Raw genomic sequence first — 17,028 nt, 5'->3', positions numbered from 1 at the left:
CATAGAAAGAGGAGGGAGTAATAGCTGTTTCCGCTGTGAAGTTCCGAGTCTGCAAAGGTTTCCATCCATTATCATTTTCAATATAAGCTCCTCCACCCTCCCTGAAATGGGGTATTTCTCACTTGGCTCCTTTCCTTCTGAACAGGCTTCTGGGCTTTCCTAATCTCTGTGTGCAGATTTCTAACCTAGTTTGTGTTTTAAATGTGGATTTTTCCCCCCTCTTTGTTCAGGTTAATAAAGCAGCCAGCTCATTGTCCTCATCACCCCCATGTAATATGCTAAGCCCCTTGTTCATTGCAGGCAAGGTGAGAGATTAAATAACCTATAAAATATCTAGAAGTAGCTGCTTTGACATACAGTCCTGGATTAATTCTCTTGTGCTGCCTTTACTCGACAGATGCCTGTGAATTGTTTTTGCTGAGTAGTTCTGTTTTTTTCATCTGCATATAGAATGCACATTTTTGAGCAAGGGATGGTATAAATAGCAAAGGAGCTGTCATCTGCCCTCCTCCCTGCCGGTCAGCTAGAAAGAGCTGCAAGGTGTAGATCCAGTTTTAATCATGGGCAGCAGGGAAGGGCTGGCTGATCTGTGTGCTTTCCATCTCCAAATGCTGTGATCTTCTGTAGGAACAATCTCTCTCTTTTAACAGGGGTACAGTGCATCCCTCTGAATTCAGAAGCCAAGGCTTTTGTCAAGTTAAAATGAAATGCTCTTGAATAAGATCAGGCATTGTAGCTGGGGCTGGCAGGTTGAGCTCCTGGGAGGCTCTGCAGAAGCAGTTTTCTGCTGAGACACCATCTGGAAATAGAATCCTCAAAGTACAGCTTCCTGCAGCTGGCTTTATTTTCTAGGTTTTGAGGCCTTTCATCTAAGCCAGGCAGAAGGAAGATTTTGGAGCCGTTATATTTAGAAAGGCTTTAGGGAAAAGAACCCCTTCTTACCACCCCCAGTCACAGGGATTTGGTCTCTTTCCTCACCTGGTAAGTGTATGATTACTCACGGCCCATGCTGAGCCCCCCCCTTGGTGAGCAGGGTACCGTCAGGCTGCGTGGCTTAGACACATGCAGGAAGTTATGTGCTTCAGCATGTACAATGTCTTTCTCCCTGACAGGGAGACTCCATGCAGATTGGGAAGCAGGCTCTTCACACCAGTATAACTGGTGGCTCCAGGTCCCCTCCCATGTGCTGCCCTTACATCCTCTATGAAAATTCGCTAATTGCCCCAACCCTGTAGTGTCACTACTGTAAGAGCGTGTGTTGGGTCAGCATTGCAGCTCACCGTGGTCCAGTTCAGTTCAGTTAGGAACTGCTGCTCTGCTTGCCCCATGTGTGCCCTTCTTCTGCATATATGCCCTCCCCAACAAGCAAAAGTCTATCCAATAAATTAAACCTAAACACGGGGGAGTCTTCCCTTTCTCCAAGCAGGGAATCGCTCCCCCATAAACACACAGGGGAGCTGAGCGAGAGGCATGGATTCTGGCTTAGGAAGGAGGGAAGCCACCCTTTCCCAAGATCTCTAAAGGGAATCCCCTCCAACAGCTTCCAAAACTTCCTGTTCTCCGCCCAGCACACCTGCCTTTCCTTGTCTGTGCCTGGAGTGTGGAGGATCCTTCAATGTTATTGAAAGGGAAACCCACCGTGGCTTTTCACAGTGTTAAACAAACAGACTTGTAACATGAAGTGAAGGCTCATCCAATGCCCTCACAGTGTCAGGAGCTTGAATTTCTTGCTGTTGCACACAGGGAGGATCTTGGTGATAAAGGGAAGCAAATGGGAAGGGAATGAACTCTCTCTAGTGACTTGCTCACACTCTGTCGTGCACTGAAGGACCAAAGTCAGCATTTCATACCCAGCAGCAACTGAGCAAGGAGAGATTTTTCTCATCCGGAAGAAAACTTGCAGAACTGCTGCCCACAGGGATCTCTGCTAACCCTAGAGAGGGAGTGGGGGAATTGCTCCCTACTCCATCTTGGAGTTGCCTTGAATGGTGAGCATAGGCAATATCTGTCTGAACAGTGTTATCCAGAAAAGGCAGCGTGCTGTAAGGGGGTTGAAAAGCTTCCTTCAACCCATAGGGCACTTAGGTGAATTACACCTGGCAGGTGGAACTGAATTAAAAAGAAAATGGCTGGACAAGATCTGTCCACAGACCAGGTCCCTCTGCCTTAATTGCACCCCATCTTGCTTCCTTGTCTCTTCTGGAGTGATCCTCAGCCTTGCTTTGGCTTAGCAAATCTCTTAAACTAGACCAGAGAAAGGAATGGGCTGGTGTGTGCTGAATGGATGTTGGGTGAGCAGGGGCCTGTGTCTGTGGGGATAGGAGGCTGCCCAGGGGCTCAGCCTTTGGGGAATCAGGCTGCAAAGCTTACGGGAAAGTAGGGAGCAGAAGCCATCTTGTTTGCTGTTGTGCAGGTCCCACCTTTATAAAGCAGGAGGTGGCTGCAGATCAGCTGTGTCTTTAGCTGGTTTGTAGATGCAGTGCTCCCGTACCTGGGAGAGAGAAGGGCTCGTTTACCTACTGAGGTGCACACAGCTAACACATCAGTTTCTGCTGATTTCTCTGTAATCAACTGCACATTTCCCTAAGGTGCTGGCACTTGCAGTGAGAGAAAGCTGGGCTCCCTGCCTTCCAGCGTGGATGGCATGCAACCTTGCTGCCCCAGCTGGAATCTTTTGGTTGTTTTAATAGAAGCTTCAATACATGATGTGGCCACAACAGTCACATGTCCAGTTGGGAGGAGTAGAATGACAGATGTGTCAGTTCTTTGTACAGCTCATCACCTGTCTTTTAATTGCAAGGTTTGACCAGGCTGAGCGGTGTGTGTTAGGGCACTCAGGTATTGCAAGAGGCAATGCAAGTGCCTGGAGAGAGAGAACAGGAGCTAGAGACTGGACTAAGGGAGAGCACTTTCATTTCTAGGGCTTCTTACATTGCAAAGGGTCTATAAATGGTGCCTCCTGTGCTCTAAGTCAGCACGTCTCAACCTTTTTGTGCAGGTGATCCCCTTTGGACTTAAAAAAAATCACGACCCTCTCCCGCACTAAAATGTGAAAAGGTAGGCGGCTGAAGCTGCCCAAGCCCTGACAGCCTGAGCCCATGACCCCTCTGGGGGGGTGGGTGGGGGGTCACAACCCCCAGGCTGAGAAACACTGCTCTAAGCTGGGGTGTGGGCGAACATGGTCCTAAACTGAATGATCCTGTAGGATGGACAGAGTGGGCACTGACTGAAACAGCGCCCCTGGTGGGAGATAAAACATGCAGGGTAAGTTATTCTAACTCAGCAACACTTTAAAGAAAAAGCCTGCAAATTCTCCCCAACCCCACCTTTTTGCCCTTCTATGTTTTGTCTTATTAACCCTTCCGAACCCAGGAAAGCTTTTTTTTAAAATAGGGAAATAAACATGGAAGAATGGTTGTCACTGGGCCTGGGTGGGAGCGCATGGGGACATGCGATGTTCGCTAGGATCTGCAATGAGCCCAGCTCCTTTCACCTGATAGTCACCAACCTGCTGCCTGGCTGTGGTCTTTGCAGATTGATTTAATACATACCACTATCAATCTTCCCACCCCCTTTGAAGTAGAAGAGCCTGCCACTACCAGTCCCACCACCTCTCCCACCTCTAAAAACACTCCCACACTGCAGTTAATTAATTTTCTGCAGCCTGCAGCATCCTGTCTCACTTGTGGAAGAGGGCAAAGGAGAGAATCTCCATCACTCATGGGCTTCCCTGTAAACAAATAACTTCACTGACCAGTTTGTGGCCAGATGCTATCAATTCTGATGGAAAAAGGACGGTTAGAATAGGGCCCTGGGCTAAAGCTCCTGCTCACAGCTGTCAGCATCAAAGTGAAGCACCAAGAGGCTAATTTGTAGAGTTACTATTTATCTTTTCAGAACGCTTCAGTTCAGTCAGCGCTGCTCATATGTAGCAGGTTCACCACCCGCTCCAGGATCCTTTGTCTGCCATTGTATGCTTCTGTGACTTCCAGCCTTGCAGTGGTTGAGAGTAAAACTTGTTCCCACTAAGTGGAGTCTCTAACCTAAGTGAATAGATCAGGTTGCAATGCATGTAGGCTGCTGTGGTGTCTTGAACTCATGGATCCTAAAACTGCAGTTCCCTCACTGGCTCCCAGCTTAAACTGAGTGGACAGATGGTTACTGGAAATTTGCTCTTGTATCATGCCAGCTCCTTATTTGCTCATTACATGAGGAATAGCATTCGGCATGGTAGGATCATTGCCAAGGAATGAGATTTTTATTGCCGCTAGAAGCCTGTTTATCCCCAAGAAGACTCAGCCTACGCCTTGGGGAAAGGTTGGTCGCTTGTTTAGGCCTGGTCTACACTGATCAGCAAATTTGGTGGCAGTCGACGGGAGATACGCACGCTTCGTAGTGAGGCATGCCTATCTGCCGTCGACTTCCTAACTTCTGCTTGCCACAGCGTCTTCACTTTGCTGCACCCAGGGGAAATGCACTCCTGTCAGAGCAGCATTACTCTTTTTCCAGGGGTGGATTTATTAAATAGACTTCCAAGTTGATTGAGCGGGTCTTCGCTTCTGCTCAATTGATCCTGAAGAATTGATCTGACAGCAGCAAATTTGCCACCATCAGTGAAGACATACCCTTAGCTTATAGGGCAAGTATGTTACAGGCAACACACTCACCTCTTGCTCCTGCATAGATTTCACCACCTCTATGGAATTCCTCATATTTAATCTGAACTTTCCCTGCAGTCTTATTTCTATAGTGACACAGTCCTTTCCACCAAATCCTCATGAGGGACAGTGGCAAAGTGCTATGGCAATAACTAACTACTGTTAGGGATGGATTGCTCGTGGAGGTTTACACTGATACAGCCTAAACTTAATGCAGCTACTGCTCTCTTCTCAATGACGAGCTAATTTATCTTTTTCTTGAGTGACCATAGCCAGTTTTTCATGGTTCTTATTTGCTACGCCTTTTTCTCAAAAGCTGCCCTGTACTTTTTAACAAAGTGAGGCATCTGAAACTGACCAAACAGCTCCCCTCTCTCTGGTTACGGGTTACCTGACTAATTCACCACAGTATAACATACTTCGCTTTTTATTTTTGGCAGTAGTGTCACATAGAGTCTTAGTTTGTCTCATATGCTGAGCCCCTGGTTACTGCAGTACTGTTATCAGGGAGGTAATTTTATTGAGATCAGACTCAAATGCAGTCAGCTTATGCTGCATTTTAATCCTCTTTCAGGTTGATATCCTCTGAATTTGATTCACAAGCTCTCCACTCAAACCTCCTGAAATGAAAAGGCTGAACAGCAGGATCAGAAAAGCACTTCTAAGAAAAGGTAAGGTTGGTCCTGTTAACTTAGCAAGGGGCATGGAGGGCAGTGACTTTCCAGTATAGACACCTACCACAGGAGTCTCTCTAGCATATCTTGGACAACCAGAGCCCCTAAAAGGATTTACCTTGGCGATTATGCTATTAATATATTGCACTTGCACAAGTTTTAAAGTTGTAACCTTAAACACTCACATGAAAAAATACAAAAGTTTAAAGTTCTCAGATCAACCTTAATGTAACTGCAGGGCATAATTTTGCCTTAGATTTCTCTGGACACTGAAGTCAACAGGATTCGTGCACGACTTCAGGGAACAGGTATGGGTCCATATATTAACAGTTTGACTAGGAATTCACAATTCTCTTGTGAAATGGGGGGGAGGGATGTTACTGTGAGAAACAACTTCTATACATACATATTTGAACATTGTGTGTAGCATTTGTGTTACATCTAAAAATATTAAAGATTCCTACTGTACTCTCCTAGTTGCACACTAATCACCTTGAAAGTTTGTGTGTAATGTTCACCTGTCTGAGTGCACATGCAGAAGTCTTTCTACAGTAAAAGCAGTACTTAGAACCCTCAACACAAAACAGAGCAGCATTTTGACTTAAGCTTTCTAATAAAAACCCATTTATCTGTGGTCTGATATTAAACACAGAAAAACTTCAGCTACAAGGAAGAGGAGGAGGTTAGGCATTTAATGTGAAATGAACTACTTAGTCACTGTGCTGCTGTATCCTGAAATGGGGTGCTTGCTCCTCTTCTACCGAGGAGTCTGTTGTTGAGCAGCACACACCTGGTCTTAGACTTTCAAAGAACTTTCTTAATAAAAAATCAAAATACACAACATTGTAGCAGAAAATTCCAGCTTGGGGTTTAGGATCTTGTCGCAGCTACAAATTGCCAAGGCTTTGCATCTTATGAGCTTAGTGGTATCCCTAACTCAAGAGCAATAAAAGGTGCCCCCTCTCTGTCAGGCAGTTTTTTTAGATTTAATTTGTGATAATCTTCAGAGCCCTTGTGGCTAGTTTGTGTTGGATTCAGTCACACGCACACAACATAAGTGCTGCCCTTGCAAAAGCATTACAATCCACCCTCATTCTGTACCATGCATATGCTCCTTATAATCCTTCCCTAAAGGCAAGCAGGCTGGCAGCAGCCTCTGAAAAGCTGTCACACCTGTCTGCCCAGACAATGGCCTGACTATTCAAAGGAGACTGGTCTTTTGCTTGTTTTAGTCTCCCATTCTTTGTGCTCTAAATAGCAAAAATAGTTTCCTATTGGAAATTACCCTGCAGTTCAACCAGGTTTAGTAACAGAGCTGGACACACAAATCAGTCACTGCAACACAGGATCCTGTTTGCAGAGAGAAGCTTTTTATTGTACGTTGTTGGGAGCAAATGAAACGTGAGGGTTTTACATACCAAGAATGCAGCAGTGCCAGGTTACAGTGCAAATATCAGTGCTCTCCACAGTTCACAACAGCAACTGGCATACAAACCACAACACAGAGAAGCCAGCTGAAATCAAGTATGCAGGTACAGCATCACAGGTAATGAGGCAACTTAACGTACAAAGAGCATTCTATATACTTCGCCTTTGCAGGCTGCTCTTTATTGATGCTATTAGAAAACATAGCTTATTTTAAAATTCAGTGTGCAGTTACTCTGCCCCCAAATTAAAACACCATTTGGAGTATTCACATTACACTTTTTACAATATACACAACTAAGGTTATTGCCAAGTTACTTCCTACTTCAAATTACACTATTTACAACGTAATAGTCAGGAAAAGTTTCAACATCAGAGTGTTCTTTACAGGCTACAAACTGCATGAACTAGGAGAGATCTTCTATTTTGTAATAATTAAGCCACAGGGGTCTCATTTAGAAGTTTATCTCTGGGCAATTTCTTTTAGTCAGGTAAGTTACTGAAAAAAATGGATGGAGTTGTCCAGTGTGTTACCTACAGTGCGAGTTACTGAAAATGTTCAGTTTGAATAGTTCAATCTTAGGTCTTTATAATTAATGCTAGATCCAACCCTAGTGTAAAAATAAATGCTCCTGTCAGCCAAAGGTCAGACCTCTCTATGGATGAAAAGGAGGTTTAGAGAATAGATCTTTTCTTTATTGTTTACTATCCTGACCTGCAAAGGAAAACAAAGTCATTGCAGTCTAGGAAGAGAAGTACAGTGCAAGTGATTTAAGGGATTACATTCTCTACCTCCAGTATGTGAGGGGGGTCTTCATTCTATATGTGCATATAGCTTATGCAAAGGCGAATAGAACGGAAGCCAGCAGAGACTAACTCTTACATAAAGGCAAAATAATCTTGTACAAACCCACATTTGCTGGAGATCGCCACAGTAAGGTGGGGTGACAGTGGCACTACCTCCACAGAGCTCTCTCCTGCAAAGCACATTTGGTGTTTAGCTTAGTTCTGAGCAGGAACAAACCAAGGTGGTTATTTTGAACCAGCTTCTGTGCCTCACTAAGCCATGGATTCTCCAGTGCAACTCACTCCTTAGGAGGCAGGAGCAGTGAGTTAGCAAATGAACTTAAATGAAAAAGCAATCAACAGAGCTGTCAGATGCCTCTGACATTCAGCTAACCCAATGGTTTAAAGCATCCTCTCCCATGTTTCTCTTACATTCTGTAAGTGCAGTTGTAATACCTTTGACTAAAATCCCAACTGGGCTTCGTGAATTTGCTCAGTGTAACAACGCCAGCTGGTTTCTGCCTCCTAAATCTTCACCAGTCAAAGATCCTGCAGTTAGAATTGTAGCTGACAGTTCACTCCATGCTTTGGACAGTCCACCCAAGATTTCTGAAAGGTACTAATGATTTTGGTTGCTTACCCTGAGACCGCCTAAAGACCAGGTCTCATGTTGGGCAGCTGAAACATTGAAAATCATGGTCTCCCTCCCCCATAAATGGTCTGCTAAGCTAAAAGGCAAAGAAATATGAGAGCCATGGTACATGCTCACTTGTCAGAATACTGGGTGGGTTGGGTCTGTGCTTCTAAGTTACTTGGATGCTTTTGAAAATCCCACCCACTGCCAGTGTCAGAGAATTCCCTTTTAAACTGCAAATGTTCATGAGTGTCCCAAAATCCTGGTCTAGGTGAAAATCAGATAACCCTTTGGCAAGAGCAGAAATAAGACATCAGGGTTTTGGTAGAATCAGTTGTTTTCATGCAGTAGAATTTGTTGGCTCAAGAACTTTAGCTTCAGTTTGGTCAATAAATACCTATTAGGGATAGGATCACAAATCTGACACTACTTTCAAAAGTAAAAAAACACAGGGGCAGCTTCCCCTTTCCTTTCCAGTAGGGAAATAATGTAAACTATTTGTTCTTAAGGGCTTTCATATTTTCCACTATGTAGTTTTCTAGCCAGGTGGTTAAGGACATCTTTCCCCAACAGGGCAGATAATAAATTAATAATTGGACAAAGCTTCAGAGTTTTTACTGCAGCAGTTCTGCATTGCTTTGGCTCCGAGGGCAGATTTACCACCTTAAACATGCATTGCCCAGAGAGTGGCTCTGTGTACGTGCTGCCTGCCCTGCACCTATTTTGAATGTTTTTTCCTACCAAATAGGTGTGATTAGAAATCTAAACCAGCTTTTATCATGCTGCTCCAATGCATGGAAATAATCAAGTCACTATAAAGAGCTGGCACAGACAGCATTCACACTGTGAAATCCCAATTTTTAAAAGCTGCGCAGCTCTTAATACTACCCTGCATTATTTTGTTTGTGTCACATGCAATAAAGTCTTACATTTGGTTGGGAAATGGAGGCTCTTTGCAAAAAACGTTGAATAAGCAACAGAGTGGTTCAGGTTTACGTTTTTGGGCTCCAGTTTATAGAATGCACCCATTAAGTTGAAAGATTAATGATTGAGGAGGCAGATTTTTCCAACATGAAATTTTGCAAATGCAAACAGTTCTATCGAACAGGTGGCTATCTTTGTCCGCTCTACGCTCCTTCATTCAGACAGTAGTGTTGCAGGTCTCACCAAATGCTCCCTGCCTGTTGACTTAAGATGCAGTTGTTATTCACTGCTAAGCTGAAACTCTTTGCCCTGAGTAATTCTGTATTGCTTATGCTTACACAAGCTTGTGCTTTTGAGAACAGAAAAGTCAGCAGTAAAGTGGGGGAGGGGAGGAATCAGGCACAGTGGATATGACGTTTCCCTGCATTGTTTAACCAACTAAAATTCAACCAAGGTGTGAAGGTGAAAATCACCTTGTGTTCCTTTAATTATGGTGTTGGTTTAACTTCCGTGTTGGGTTAGGAGAGAATTAGGAGTGTTTTGACATTCCATTCAGTACTGATCAGATGACGCTAGTGTGGTGTGGTTTTGTCACTAATAGTTATATATTGAAACTAGTGAAGAAGGCGTTTGTATCACACCATGCAGTTTATTACATCTGTAGCTCCTCTGCTTTGCAGACAGATTCTATGGTAAGAGTTCAGAGTATAAGCAAAGTGCCTCACACTGAGCACTATCCAAATTAACAGGGTTCTACTATACTTTCCACATCAAAATTCAGCTTCAGAGTAATCTGGCATAGAATGCATTGGGGAATTTCATCTTCTCATTGCATCTCTCACGCTGACTTTTCAAATCTTTCCATTCTGGCCCTGTTTGCTCAACCAGAAAGCGTGCCTCCAGCTGTGTAACCTAATCTGCTGCAATGATGTGCCCAGAAGTCTTTAGCTTCACTACCTGGATACATTAAAGTCTTGAGTTGAGGTACTGACACACTCTCTCCCCCCCTTTCCTCACCCACCCAGCATATGGTGAAGGATACCAAATTCGCAGCCCTGGAGGCTGAATCCCTATTTTTACAACAACATTTATAGCAGAGGCAGTGCAGACCTCCCTCTAACTTGCTGCCAATATGCCTTACCCCTCCGTGGAGAAGGGAGGTTCAGTGCCTATTTTTGCCACCTGGCCCTCAGGTCATTCTAATGCTGAACAAGGAAGCTGCGGTTTTCAAGTAAGTGGATGAGTGTGCAGCTAGAGGGTGCTTCCGTAAGAAGTGTTAAGAACTCAAAAGCAGCAGAACCATGCTAGGGGCGCAGGATCTGGAAGAGGATTGGGACTGGAGCCCGTTTCTCCCATGGCCACATACTTTAAAAAAAAAAAAAAGGTCTGACACGTTTCAGCCTTCATGTACCTGGAGGTGAAGGATAGCCAGTTTGTATCTGCGTAATTCCTTTTAGAAGTGGTTGGGTTTGCATGTTCCTGCAGAGACATCAGCCCAGATGTTTTTACAAACACCCACTTCCAACTCACTAATTAGGAAACATCTGAATGTTCTTAACCTTCATGACAACCTACAGAGGATGGCACCTTTAACAGTCAAATTGCCCCAGTCATTAGGTTGGGTGATAATGAAATAGGTGGCTCTTCAGTTACATATTTCAGATGCTTTGTTTCTTACAAATCTTGTTTATAATTGGGCCATTAATAATAAGTCGGCTCAGAATTCCATGGCTGAGAAAAGGCCTTCAGACTTCGCCAGTTTTTCTGCAGATTCCTTTTCGGCTGTTTGTTTTATTTTTAAAAAATATACTTAAATTACTCTCCTTATGCCTCACAATATATGGTACTAAAACGTAAAAAGTAGGGCACCAAATACAACAGGATAAAACAATCCAAAATAGATTGGGGGAGTGGAGATTCCTATTTATTTCCTCTAATCATTCTATTCCCGTTAAAGATTTTATCTGAATATTTCATGCAGTCTCTGAAACCTCTGCTGAGATGAGCTGGCCTCTTAGAGCTGATGCAGCTATATTTTGCAAAATGCTGCAGTGTCACATAGTAACAAACAGGCCCAGGAGTAAAAGCACCGACTCTCCTAGCAACACACTCGCTTTTGCTTTCCACTAAGGATCAGTTACAAGTGAACCACTTACCTGTATACTGAGGTGGTTCCTGCTCCAGGGCTTGGGAAAAAGGAGGCATTTGATGTGCATTGATGAAACTGTGCACTGAGCTAAGAGATACCAATGTATGAAGCATTAACAGGTGTGGATAAGTAATAAAACAATGGTAGAGAACATTCCTGATCAGATTTCGGTCATTTGCCAACACACAGCGTCAATTAACTTATCAGACTTGGTTACCATTCAAAAGGTATCTATCTAGAAATTAAGGATGAAAACATATGCCACTATCCTTGGGCATGGACTTCAGTGTGGCAGAGAGCAAGAGTTTCTCCTGAGAATTGCTCTGAAATGGCCATAATAAAATTTCCACTTTATTATAGAGATCAGTTTCACAACAAACTAGATTTGCTAATAAAGCAGAAAAATGAAATCACTGGGCAGTTAACAGACAAGCTGTCTGCACACATTAGAGATGGCAAATATGATCGAAACATCCACTTGTTTTGCTTCAGCTAATCGTAAAGTCTCATTTTTTCCAAGAGATTTATTCAGTGATGAGATTAGAGAAGGATATATGCCCTCTGAATATTAAAGCTGCAGCTACTGGATTTTTAAGGCAATATGACTGCACACATCAACAATCTTCAGCTGAATCCTGAAGGTGGGTAGTTTTCAATCTCCTGATGTCTGACACACAGGTCCTCTCCGGGCTGGAAAGACCAACACTTACACTTACCTTGTCATGTATCCAAGAAAGTAAGTGATTTTAAGCGACAACGCTCTTGACCTGTCCAGCTCGCACTCGCACTCACACAGGATCTCTGTGTGTCAGCTGCCTTTGAGACCTCATTGGAACCAGTCTGAAATTTTAGGGTTTCTTTCCTCAACAGAAGGAGGCTGATTAATCTGAATTTAGTGCAGGCTGATATCTAGCAGTATTCCAAGTAATATAAAAGGCATGAGCTGCCACCAGAAACAATCTCACCCTACCATAATGGGTACATGGGGGCATAGGGTAACTCGCTAAACTCGTTCCCCAGAAAGGAAAGATCACTGTTGCTAGAGAATGGTCAACAAAAACTCCAGACACCACTTGAGGATGAAGTTTGAATCCTATGGCATATCCCATCACTGCTTGCCTGAAGTTAAAGAGACATCATGTGTGAGGTGATACCTTTTATCGGACCAACTTCTGTTGGTGGGAGAGACAAGCTTTCGAACTTACACAGAGCTCTTCTTCAGGTCTGGGAAACTAACTCACCGTGTCGCTACCTGAAGTTAACTAACAGACATTCTGGAGAAGTTCTTCCAGACTTCAGTGCTCCATGGGTCTCGATGAGAGCTACAAATGGGAGAGGGGAGCTTGCCCTCCCTCCACATCTAGGGAGTTGTGGATGAGACAGTACAATGACAGCTTCAAGACTTGGTCATGTGTGGTTCTCCTTGTCTGTAGGAATTGCCAGCTCAGTAGTCCATCTAGTCTCAGGTAGTGGTCAGCGCCAGATACTTTAGAAGGTACAAGAAATGAATGTGCCATTACAGAACAGCCAGCTCATAGGGAAAGGTTTCTTCCTAATCCATTTGGAAATCTATTTTTGCTGATGTCCTGTTTCTTTCCTGTCCTGCCCAAGAGGGGAATTGGGGTCAAGGAACATTTCACTCAGTGGTTGTTGGGAAAACCACAGATTCAGAATGGTAATTAAGATCCTTATGTGGTTAGAGAATATAACCTTTTTATAAGTAAGACACTTGACAGATCGCTCTTCTGCCAGAAGGCAAGTGTGGTAAAAGAAAGGATCCCTTTCCTCTCCCCAATGTGCAGACAGCTGAGCTGGATATCTGCCAGCCATGGGAGCAACAGCTGGTTGGGATGAATAGGCAGCAATAATCCCCGCTGCATGAATGATAAATTAAAGTTCTCCATCAAAATTCACCGTTTTCTTAATGTTTTTCAAAAGGTTAGTTCAAGGCCATTAAGAATCTGATGCCAGAAAGTGCCTGCAAACTTCTCCTGCTGTAAAGATTCCACAGATTAAAAAGACCTATTCAGTTATTTAGCGGGATGTTGGAATATATTGTTGAGCAGCTTAGGGGAGGAAAGAATCTCATAAAAGCAAAAGGTATTTAACTCCCATGCAATTCTTGGCAGCAGGACTGACAGAACGTTAAATGGGAGCCATGATGATTGCTGGAATCATCTAATTAACTCCTGCTGGCTGCATGACAGCAAATTAGACAAATTAGGAACCACCTACATAGGCGCTAAATTGCCTCTTTTTTGTGCAGGCTGGATTGTGTATTCCATCCGACAGAAATCGCTTGGGCAATACAGGCTGCATGCTACACATTCACTGCATGGAGGCCACTCTCCATCCAAATGGCACAATGCCCAGGAATAAGGTCACCGTGTTCCAAATACTGAATGCATGTTAAAAGAAGACGACAGATAGCTAGAACTGGCAGAGAGGATGCAATGGCAGGAGGCACAACTTTTTTTCTAGCCAATGCTGCTGTTGGACACAAGCAATTTAACATAGTGATGGGGTGGGACCTACATCTAAAAGGCACAGGCAGCTTTTAAAGTAATTATATAATATCTCCAGCACCTACAACATACAGCGTTAATATAAGATGAGTGAGACACAACCACTGCCCTTCGAACTAAGCCAAAGCCCTTACAACATCCTCTCAGAAAGAGCCCAACTGAACAAATTTCTGGTGGTTGGGGAAGCAAGTCAGAGTCCTTCAGACATCCGACACCAGACATTAACACTCAAGCATTGCTGCTGATCTCAACCAGTAGCAGGGAACATGATAAGAAAAGCAGAGATACTAAGTTATCCAGGATCTAAACCATACAGAGTTTTGTAGATCCAGACCAAATAGACAAATGCTAGGAATTACATGTGGAAATGACATGGAAGCCTGTATAGTCCCTAGAGCATTGGTGTGACATGCTGCAAAGCTTTTGCATGGCTTTCTGTCACCAACATGCCACCAATCTAGTACGACAGTCTGTTCTCCCATTTTGGGGTTAAACGTTATTTTGGGGACAAGGCAAATATTTGCATATGAAGAAGGCAGTAAACTGTAGACTCAGGAGACATTGAGTATGCAGTGTCTCAGCTGGTCGACATCTTGTATGAAGGTGCAGCAAAAAGCAGGCTAATGCTGTTATACCAAAGGAATATCCCAAAGGGGATTATTTCTATCCATATCTTAATCTCTCTAGTTCTGTAGGAGTTGTCACATTCTCTAATTCAGTCAGGAATCTCACCCAATGTCCAAATGGCCCAGTAATCCTGCCAGACAGAGTAAGTCCCACCCATCTCCAACCTAGAGAACACACCTATGGGACAGTCAGTTATCTATGGGATTTGGTATCTTAACCTCTTGGTTTTAGGAGTAATTTCTAAAGCACACATTAGAATCAGTTCAGCTAGCTCCAAGGTTTTAATGCAGAAAGAGAATACACCAGACTGTGTCTGCTTGTATGTTGCTAATTGAAAGGGACTTCCACAGAGCTCTGAGCCAGAAGTCCAAGCTACAAAATAACATTTCTCCCTTGTTCTTAAAGGTACAAACAGCATAGACACGGTAAAGCTTATGGAATTAGGTTTTCATATAGGACTGTTAAACAAGCTATGAAACTCAGCAACATTAGACTCACAGGCTAAAGGAAAAAGGCCATTTGTACCCCTCTGCTGACTTACCTGAGTTTTAAACACCGTGCATGTACTGATGTAGAAGAGAACACTTTCTACTTCCCCTTGCAGATTACTGCTTGTCCCAACTGCAAGTGAGATCCATGCAACCCACGCAATTGGTCCAGAGTGACCTGATATTCCAGCTAGTTTAAGAACCATGGTGGGATGTCGTCTAAGAGAACATTTTCAGAAGTGCCTGTATGACTTAGGCTCCTAAGTCCCATTTTCAAAAGTAACATAGGAGCCTACATCTCACTGAAATTCAGGGGGACTGAGGATCCTTTGTCACCTAAGCACTTTTGAAAGTTTTACTTTAAGTTCCAGTGACTTTCAGTGAGACGTAGGTTCCTGAGTGGTGAACATTCCAGAAGGGAGTCAGTGAAACAGAATGAGGATTGGAGAAATTAAATGGGGTAACCATAGAAAAATGAGGAAATTCAGGCTAAATAGTTTTGCCAAAGAGCAGTAAACAAATGGAATAAGCTGCCAAATAAAGGCCACTTTAAAAGCAAACTATATCAAAGAGTGAGAAGCAGTCAGGTGGTTTATTAATCAGTACCTGAACTGGATAATGCCTATCATTAGATTGTCATCACCTGAGCTATTCAGAGGATACCTCAAGTGCAGTTAATTATAATGCACTTTATCTTTGATTTGAAATGTATAAAATATTCTTCCTCCAAAGCATAGCAGAGCATCCAGCTGTCAGGAATCCTCTGCTAGTGAAAGATTCAGACCTTGATTTTAAAAGGGCCTCAGGGGCAGAGTCCCAAATTTGTGCCTGAAGATAACTGTGGATGCAAATCTGCACCACGTAATAACTGCCTGAGCATTTTACATCATTTCAACAGCTCACTGATTGCATGCAGAAATGTAGTTAGATGTTCAAGTGCTATAATGTGCAACCTGCTTGCAACATAGTCTGAGTTTTTCCCAGGTGCAAAATTAGAGGCCACTTGTCAAATCAGGCTCCCCACTGACACTGGAAGAATTTAGTCTGCTACTGGACAAATTGCTGACTATTAATTCTATCCAGATTTCACTGGACTGGATTACTATGGGTAATCTATACCTAAAATTACATTTTCTGAAATTCTGACTTTTTTCAGTTGTTAAATCAAATGCATTTAATTTATATAGTTGGTGATTTAGTTGCTTACTACAAAATCAGTATTCTCTGAGCCTGGTTTACCACTGTATTTCAATGAGCTTACCAGTTTTACAGCAGTTTAACAGTGGTGAATCAGGTCTTTTGTCTTTCATGTCTGAGTATTCAGAGTGACCATGTGGCTATTATTATTCTGCATTTAAAAGCCACATTCTAAATACTATTTTTATATGAAAAGAGTTGTTCCCAGCAACTTCATATTTACCATGACAGTACATTGCTCTAGTATGCAAATGTATGTAAAAGCAAATTTAAAAAAATAACTTTTAAAAAAAATTATATATATCACATACACTTAGGCCCCAATTCAGAATAATTTTAATCCAAGATGTTTGTAAGGTAAATTTAAAATACAGAATTACTTATTAATGTGTCTATCTTAATTAGTAGATTTACAAAACCACAAACAAGCAATTTATTCATGCTGAGTTAATCATCATTCCCTCTTCCCACAACTACCTTTATGAAGTAATTTGGCCTAATATAATTTGGTCTTTCTAGATTTTAACTTAAATATTTTAAATATTACCAAAGCTTTTCCTCCTTCCTTTAGAGGTTAGCTTTCATAATTTAGGGAAAAAATTACTTTCTTATTAGACAATATTATGTAGTCAGCAGTACATTTCTATTCTGTACACCTATAGCCAAGTGATGGCTTTCAGTACAAACCATGGTGGTTAGTGCACATTGTGGCTTTGGTAGCTACACAGCTTAAGTTTTTCCATTGGAAAGGAAAGAATGCAGTGCTTGATACTCAATTATCAATATGATTAACTTTTAAGACCACACAAGAGAAGATGTTTGGAGGAGAATAATTTACTAATTTCTTTTTACATTTAAACTAATACCTTCTAACCACTGCAATTTCTTTTATTTGAAGCTAAAATAATTTCAGTGGCCTTTAAAAAAAACACAAAGTAGGA

At 42.6% G+C, this 17,028-nt stretch overlaps 2 long non-coding RNA genes across 2 annotated transcripts in view; one reads left to right on the top strand and one right to left on the bottom strand.

Annotated features, from left to right (window-relative positions):
* Positions 1 to 5,231: 5,231 nt before the first annotated feature.
* LOC137148754 (uncharacterized) overlaps positions 5,232 to 17,028 on the top strand; it is a 73,225-nt gene continuing 61,428 nt past the window's right edge. The window contains exon 1 of the long non-coding RNA XR_010918575.1: positions 5,232 to 5,329. This is a non-coding gene — a long non-coding RNA (uncharacterized lncRNA). The remainder of the gene's footprint in view (positions 5,330 to 17,028) is intronic.
* Positions 6,681 to 11,284, bottom strand: LOC137148749 (uncharacterized). The gene is made up of 2 exons (XR_010918567.1): positions 7,672 to 11,284; positions 6,681 to 7,472 (listed from the first exon to the last, which is right to left on the bottom strand). It is a non-coding gene; the product is annotated as an uncharacterized lncRNA (long non-coding RNA).

This window comes from Emydura macquarii, unplaced genomic scaffold (assembly GCF_026122565.2).
Source record: "Emydura macquarii macquarii isolate MOO-44397 ecotype Brisbane River unplaced genomic scaffold, CSIRO-AGI_Emac_v2 contig_691, whole genome shotgun sequence".
NCBI classification, from domain to species: Eukaryota; Metazoa; Chordata; order Testudines; family Chelidae; genus Emydura; species Emydura macquarii.
The sequence above is the reverse complement of the archived record's forward strand: the minus strand, read 5'-3'. Positions and strand labels throughout refer to the sequence as shown.